The following is an 8,762-nucleotide window of genomic DNA, read 5'->3' on the forward strand; positions in this document are numbered from 1 at the left end:
GTGCCTGGCAAATAGTAAGCTCTTAACAAATACTGCGATCATTCTTAAGCTTCTGATGTACTTTCTCATGTGCTTAATATAGCACGATGTAGTTTGAGCATGTTCAATAAGTGTCGTTGCTAATATTAGTACCCCCTTCAAGTTCCAATGAGTGCACACTCATTTTGGTGTTGAGGAATTTACTGACCAACAATTTCATGGGTTTGCCTTGTTCATTCCCTTTATGCTTCCCCTACTTGTAGTTTTATTTTAGTCTTGGTTTCCTCCGTGAGGGCAGGGATCTTGCCTTACTCTATTGTACTCTCCCAAGTGCTGCATTTATTTATATTTGAGCACTTACTGTGTGCAGAACACTGTACTAAGTGCTTGGGAGAGTACAAAACGACAATAAACAGTCACATCCCCTGCCCACAATGAACTTTCAATCTAGGATGAGGTAGAGAGGTATCAGTGCAAATAAAATTATAGACATGTATGTAAGTGCTGTATAGCTTGGAGGGAGGAAGTGCTTACAGTGCTTTGCACACAAGTGCTTAAGAAATATTAATTATTATGTAGATTTCCATAATGTCCTTAACTAAAGGGTCCTATTTCAGTTTTTCCTCAAAAGAAGCAAATCAATTTCCTTGATCATTTTGATTGGTCTTTTAAATATTGATTCTAGCTCTATTTTCTAAGACACTACTGCCAGAATTGCACCAGACACATCCACGCCATGGTCTTATAGTGGCAAAACTCTGCATTTTGTTTTCTATCCCCTTCTTGATGTCTAGCAGTCAACTGGCTTTTTTGGGCTACTGTCTCATATTGGGTTGACAATTTTGAGATTTTTCTGTATTATGACTAATGGCTTGAAGTGAATTAAACTCTTGGCATCAGAAAGCTTAGAATGTTATAAAATATTTCTATATTAAGGCATAACTTGTAAAAATTTTCAAACCAAACTGTTGTGTAGTATGAATTAAGAAAAATATAGAAAAAATTTCAATTCCATTAAAATTTCAACTAGGAAGGTAGACCATGTAAACATAATTAGACAGACCTAATAAGTTGCATAGATATAATTGTGCATAGTGGTATTTGAAAATTATTAGGTGACTAAAAGCATGTTTACTATTTTTCAAGATTTACTTAAAACTGCAATCATGACTTTGCTCCTTTGTTTTGAGAATGAATTACTCGAGAAAAGTGGAAATTGATTAACTTAGAGAATTCAATCCTCTATATTTCAGCACTTGCTGGCAATCCTATCAGGCAGACTATGAAAATCCTAATCAGCCGCTATCATGAGTCAGATAGACTTCAGTATATTAAAGTGCTTAATTTCATGAAAGAAACAATGTATGCAGTCATTCAGAGAAAGAACAGACTTTTGAAACAATGAAAATTATATTTTAAATTCAACATAATTGTTTACTCTATGAATATTCAAATATGAATTCATATGTAAAAGTAATGGCTGTCAATCAGAGTAAATCCAGCACTAACATATAGCATGCCTAATGTATGTTCTCCATAGCCGGGTCTTATATTTGGGCATCAATTGATAGATTGGCAGTTGTTGAATTCTTAACCTGCATTTGCATTCGTCATGCAGACTGTGTCTGAAAGATAATTAATCTTCGAAGTCAGCCCTTACTAAAGAGTCGTGAATTCTGAGAATGGAAGAAGCAAAGAGCATTATAATTTTACTTTTCCAACTTCATGAAAAGCGATGCTGTGAAATTGCAGAAAAATAAAAATAAAATTGGGTAAAAATAAAAAAACAGAACTATAAAGGATAGCATTTGTAAGTTGCAAGTGTGGAATGCCTGTTCTAACCAAAATAACTGCATATTAAATCTCATTTGTTGGTAACAGAGTCAGAAGAAAGGAAATAGTTTGCAACGTTCACTTCTATTTCATTAATTACATATATCTGTCCCAAATGTTTGAAGATGATTCTACTTTTGGGGAGACTTTGCTTCATCAACAAATCCACTGCTCTCATTTTACAGTATAATTTTATGCCTTTTATCCCCCCAGCACAATTTCTTTGAACATTTTTGAGAACTTCAAAAGTCATTGGCCGATAGTTCAATATTTTGACCAAACAAGAAATCGAGAGAGTTGCCAGAGTGCTAATGTAGGAAAGCTTAAAAGTTTTTCCAAGTCACAATCCCACCTTATTTAAAGGCTTTGTCCTTCTGATAATGTTTCTTCCCTGAAATTAATAACAGCTTTCAAGTAAACTGTGGTTGGGAGATAGTAGTGCCCTTCACTTGCTGATAAGCTGGATTGTTTTACATTCATTGTATGTTTTAGGTAATCACTTAGAAGTGAGTGACACCTATAAACTAGGTATGATTGCTGTCAGACTCTTTCCCCCTTGCCTGAGATTTAAAAAAAAAGTCAAATTGAAAAACGTCCGACTGCTGTCCCTTGAACCCATTTTTCTTTTGGCAACTGAATCCATTTTGCATTTAATCACCAACCTGTTGGGCTTTGACTGGGGTTACAAAGAGTCTCTCTCTTTATCTGTCCATAACACTTCCTTGCATCTCCTTAGGCTGAAAACTTAAACAGCAAAAATGAGACACAGTTGTTAGGGTTTAAAATATAGGAAGGTGTCAAGCAACTCCTCATTATTGTCCTCCCCTAAGCACTTGGTACAGTGCTCTGCACGCAGTAAGTGCTCAGTGAATACCACTGACTGATATTCATAGTGCCAAGTATTGCACTATGCACTGGAGTCTTGTCTTATGCCATGAGTCGTTTCCGACCCATAGTGACACCACGGACACATCTCTCCCAGAACGTCCCGTTCTCCATCTGCATTTGTTCTAGGACTGTACCAATAGAGTTTTCTTGGTAAAAATACAGAAGTGGTTTACCACTGTTGCCTTCCTTACAGTAAACTCAAGTCTCCTCCCTCGACTCTTTCCCATGCTGCTGCTGCCCAGCATGCCTGAGTTTTGACTTGTAGAAGATTGTCTTCCACTTGCTAGCCACTGCCCAAGCCAGGAATGGAACTGGTAGGCCTCTGCTTGACTCTCCTTCCCGTAGCCGAGACTGGGAGAGTACTGGAAACTCTCCAGGTGCGATCCTGAGAGGGGAATACACCATTCTAGACTGTGAGCCCATTGCTGGATAGGGATTGTCTTTATCTGTTGCCCAATTGTACTTTCCAAGCCCTTAGTACAGTGCTCAGCAAACAGTAAGCGCTCAATAAATACAGTTGAATGAATGGAGTAGATAGAAAATAATAATAATAATGGTATTTATTAAGCACTTACTACGTGCAAAGCACTGTTCTAAGCGCTGGAGGGTTACAAGGTGATCAGGCTGTCCCATTGGGGGCTCACAGTCTTAATCCCCATTTTACAGATGAGGTAATTTAGGCCCAGAGAAGTTAAGTGACTTGCCCAAAGTTACACAGATGACAATTGGCAGAGCTGGGATTTGAACCCGTGACCTCTGACTCCAAAGCCCGTGCTCTTTCCACTGAGCCACGCTGCTTCTCAAATAATAATCAGTTCTGATGCAATCCCATCCTATATGGGGCTCACAGTCTAAGTAGTGCTGGAATTGAAGGCCTTAGAGGAAGCCTTAGGGACCACAGTAAGTTGTTCTGAAGATACTGTAAGTTACATTCAGTCTTGATGTGGAAGGAGCCACATCTTGATGTACCTCAGTTATCTCATTGTAAAATGGGGATTCAAAACCTGTTCTCCTTCATATTTAGATTGTGAGCACTACGTGGGACGGGATCTGGGTCGCACCTACTGGGAGACTACAATACAACAGAGTTGACAGGCACTTTCCCTGCCCCAATGAGTTTATAGTCTAAATGGGGTACTGGATTATCTTTTATGTTCCCCTGCACTTCCCCATTCTAATAGGTACTGACTGATTGGAGGCTCAACTGCTTTGCTATGGAATGAGATAATTTTCCCCCTAACAGGAGTGAAACAATTTGGTTAATGACATTTTATACAGGATCCCTCCTGATCTTTCCTTCCTGTTTCACTTTGCTTTTGATTATAAACTAGTGTACTCTGTGCATTGTAATTAAATTTCAAGCTCACTGTAGGCAGGGAAGTTATTTACCAACTCTGTTGGATTGTACTCTCCCAAGTGCTTAATACAGTACTCTGAATTCATTCATTCATTCAATCGTATTTATTGAGCGCTTACTGTGTGCAGAGCAATCAATCAATCAATCGTATTGAGCGCTTACTGTGTGCAGAGCACTGTATTAAGTGCTTGGGAAGTACACGCTGGCAACATATAGAGATGGTCCCTACCCAACAGTGGGATCACAGTCTAGAAGACACTGTAAACACTCAGTAAATGCCATTGATTGATCCAACTGGAATGGCTATTTTAAAGTTTCAAGACATTTTGAAGGGGAAAAATCATTTGGACTCAAATTCAAGATACTATGTAAATGTTGGTCCACTTCCGGAATTATCTCCAATAGATGCCATGTAAACTAGGAGACTGGGACCATGGCATAGTGGAGAGAGCACAGGTCTGGGAATCAGAAGGTCATGGCATCTAATCCCAGCTTCACCACTTGTCTGCGGTGTGACCTTGGGCAAGTCATTTCACTTCTCTGTGCCTCAGTTATCCCATTGTAAAATGGGGATTCAAAACCTGTTCTCCTTCCTATTTAGATTGTGAGCACTATGTGGGATGGAATCTGCGTCACACCAGTTGGGAGACTACAATACAACAGCGTTGACAGGCACTTTCCCTGCCCCAATGAGTTTATAGTCTAAAGGGGGTACTGGATATCTTTTATCTTCCCCTGCACTTAGAACAGTGCATGACATATAGTAAGCGCTTAACAAATAACACAGTATCATAAACCTCACGTGCAAGCTTTCATTCAAACCCATCTTGAACCTGGTATTTTCTGCCTGCGCAACTTCCTTTGGCAACATGTTTAACTGATAGATCCCAACTCGGCAGGAAAGCATGGTCAGGACTGTGATGTACTGCAGAACAGAAGTGTTTGAAGCAGGAACGTAAGTGGTGAGTTTCCATCTTTGTACAATGCAGTCTTGTAAGGCAGAATTTACCTGGTCTTCAAAACAAGGGACAGCCAAGCTTCTGTGCAGTGAGAAGTGAAGGGCTCTTCAGTTACCATCAACAATAAGTCATTTACTGAACGCTACTGTGTGCAGAGATTTGTGCTAATTGCCTGGGGAAAGTACAATACGATAGAGTTTGGTATATATGGTGCCTTGCTGTATACAGAGGGAGAGAGACATTAAAATCATTTACAGATAAGGGAAATGGAGTGTAAGGTTATTTACATAAGTGCTGAGGAGCTGGAATATCTAAGTGCTTATGTATTACACAGCCAAATGTCTAGTTGACAGTAAAGGATGGGCAGATAGGGGAAACTGGGACTTACATCAGGGAAAGCCTCTCATTACTCAGTGAATACCACTAATTGATTACTTCTCTGGGCAAAGCTTGGTGTGGTGAGATTTCTACACAGGTATCACATTTAACATGCAAGAAAAGGAAAATTGAAGCAATGTAATACCAAAAAGGCTTCATAGTTCTTCTAAATAATATAATTATAATAGTCATAATAATAATGGTATTTTTTACAACACTTAAGCACTGTACTAAGTGCAGGGTAAATACAAGATAATCAGATTGGACACAGTCCCTGGCCCAAATAGGATTTACAGTCTTAATCCCATTTTACAGATGAGGTAACTTGAGGAATAGAGAATATAAGTAACTTGCCCGAGGTCACGGAGCAGATGAGTGGTAGAGCTGGTTTGGAACCCAGGTCCTCTTATTCCCAGGTCTGTTTCTTTCCACTAGGCAAGGCTGCTTCTTCTCATAATGCAACCAAATATCCATTAAACTGGGAGGAAATGTGAAGTCTGGAAAAGAGTTGTGGTTATTATCGAGTATAATGATTTTTTACATTAAGCGAATGGTCTCCAAAGTGCAACTTCAATCAGTCCTTCGCTTCTTGTTGGTTGGCAGCCATGATTGCTACCTGGAATTTTCTAGTAAATCTCTTAAATATCATGTACTCTGAGATTTAAATTAGATTGTGATTGTATTTATCAATCAATCAATCAATCAATCGTATTTATTGAGCGCTTACTATGTGCAGAGCACTGTACTAAGCGCTTGGGAAGTACAAATTGGCATCACATAGAGACAGTCCCTACCCGATAGTGGGCTCACAGTCTAAAAGGGGGAGACAGAGAACAGAACCAAACATACCAACAAAATAAAATAAGTAGGATAGAAATGTACAAGTAAAATAAATAAATAAATAAATAGAGTAATAAATATGTACAACCATATATACATATATACAGGTGCTGTGGGGAGGGGAAGGCGGTAAGGCGGGGGGATGGAGAGGGGGACGAGGGGGAGAGGAAAGAAGGGGCTCAATCTGGGAAGGCCTCCTGGAGGAGGTGAGCTCTCAGGGCCTTGAAGGGAGGAAGAGAGCTAGCTTGGCGGATGGGCAGAGGGAGGGCATTCCAGGCCCGGGGGATGACGTGGGCCGGGGGTCGATGGCGGGACAGGCGAGAGCGAGGTACAGTGAGGAGATTAGTGGTGGAGGAGCGGAGGGTGCGGGCTGGGCAGTAGAAGGAGAGAAGGGAGGTGAGGTAGGAGGGGGCGAGGTGATGGACAGCCTTGAAGCCCAGGGTGAGGAGTTTCTGCCTGATGCGCAGATTGATCGGTAGCCATTGGAGGTTTTTGAGGAGGGGAGTGATATGTCCAGAGCGTTTCTGGACAAAGATAATCCGGGCAGCAGCATGAAGTATGGATTGAAGTGGAGAGAGACACGAGGATGGGAGATCAGAGAGAAGGCTAGTGCAGTAGTCCAGACGGGATAGGATGAGAGCTTGAATTAGCAGGGTAGCGGTTTGGATGGAGAGGAAAGGGCGGATCTTGGCAATGTTGCGGAGCTGAGACCGGCAGGTTTTGGTGACGGCTTGGATGTGAGGGGTGAATGAGAGAGCGGAGTCGAGGATGACACCGAGGTTGCGGGCTTGTGAGACGGGAAGGATGGTAGTGCCGTCAACAGAGATGGGAAAGTCAGGGAGAGGACAAGGTTTGGGAGGGAAGACAAGGAGCTCAGTCTTCGACATGTTGAGCTTTAGGTGGCGGGCGGACATCCAGATGGAGATGTCCTGAAGGCAGGAGGAGATGCGAGCCTGGAGGGAGGGGGAGAGAGCGGGGGCAGAGATGTAGATCTGGGTGTCATCAGCGTAGAGGTGATAGTTGAAGCCGTGGGAGCGAATGAGGTCACCAAGGGAGTGAGTGTAGATTGAGAACAGAAGGGGACCAAGCACTGAACCTTGGGGAACCCCCACAGTAAGAGGATGGGAGGGGGAGGAGGAGCCTGCAAAAGAGACTGAGAAAGAATGACCGGAGAGATAAGAGGAGAACCAGGAGAGGACGGAGTCTGTGAAGCCAAGGTCAGATAACGTGTTGAGGAGAAGGGGGTGGTCCACAGTGTCAAAGGCAGCTGAGAGGTCGAGGAGGATTAGGACAGAGTATGAGCCGTTGGATTTGGCAAGCAGGAGGTCATTGGTGACCTTTGAGAGCGCAGTTTCCGTGGAATGAAGGGGACGGAAGCCAGACTGGAGGGGGTCGAGGAGAGAGTTGTTGTTGAGGAATTCTAGGCAGCGCGTGTAGACAACTCGTTCAAGGAGTTTGGAAAGGAATGGTAGGAGGGATATGGGACGATAACTAGAAGGTGAGGTGGGGTCAAGAGAGGGTTTTTTTAGGATGGGAGAGACATGGGCATGTTTGAAGGCAGAGGGGAAGGAACCAGTGGAGAGTGAGCGGTTGAAGATGGAAGTTAAGGAGGGGAGAAGGGATGGAGCGAGAGATTTCATAAGATGAGAGGGAATGGGGTCAGAAGCACAGGTGGCCGGAGTAGCACTTGAGAGGAGGGAGGAGAGTTCCTCTGAGGATACCACTGGGAAGGATGGGAGAGTAGCAGAGAATGTTGAGAGCCGGGGGGTTGGAGAAAGGGTTAGTTTCAAGTATGCTTTTGTCAAAGCCCAGATTCCCTAATGAAAGGGGCCTTGAAAGGCTAAGATAACCCCCTCCAAAAAAAAATCTTCTGGTTCATTGGTTTCACAGAGTATTTTTTCTGACTTCTGGATAGAATGTATGAGACAAATAATTTACATTTTTTTAATTCAAATTTTAAAATTTAGGTAAATTTGCCCACAAAAGGTTTTGATACATCTTAAAGATATTTGGAAAGCTAACAGCTCACAAAATGCAGTTCAATTCTCAGATTTGACATCCTTTTTAAAGAAATAAAGTAAAATAAAGACAAAAGAAATGGCATACTGGGGATCCCCATTTAGGTACTTGTTTATAGTACATACTTTGCAAATCAGCTTTAATTTGCATTGTATTTAAAATCAGAATTATCCACTCATTCTTTAGAAAAAATTAAAATCTCTAAATGGTTAGTTATCTCACCAAAATCATTTTAATCCACAGTCCATTTTGAAAGCAAGTGCTTCTTGCTGTTAACATTTAGAATCTCTCCCATCCCACGTTGAAACTGCCTAAATATTCTCTTGCTTTATTTTAAGGGTAGATTGGAGTTGATGGAAATTGAGTAAGATCTGGCAAACTGTTTGCCATTAAGAACAATTTAAAATTTAAATCAAGATATAGCTTTGTTAGTAACAGGTTAATGAAGTTGTCTGGAACAGGGTTTAATCCTTCGAAAGATTTAAATTAGAACTGCTTTACTAAGTTTT

The 8,762-nt window shown here is 41.5% G+C and overlaps 1 non-coding gene across 1 annotated transcript; it reads right to left on the bottom strand.

The window, feature by feature from the left end:
• Nucleotides 1–2,957: 2,957 nt before the first annotated feature.
• On the bottom strand, nucleotides 2,958–3,095 carry LOC119935895. The gene has a single exon (XR_005453493.1). It is a non-coding gene; the product is annotated as a small nucleolar RNA SNORA7 (small nucleolar RNA).
• Nucleotides 3,096–8,762: the final 5,667 nt, after the last annotated feature.

This window comes from Tachyglossus aculeatus, chromosome 12 (genome assembly GCF_015852505.1).
Source record: "Tachyglossus aculeatus isolate mTacAcu1 chromosome 12, mTacAcu1.pri, whole genome shotgun sequence".
Classification (NCBI taxonomy): domain Eukaryota; kingdom Metazoa; phylum Chordata; class Mammalia; order Monotremata; family Tachyglossidae; genus Tachyglossus; species Tachyglossus aculeatus.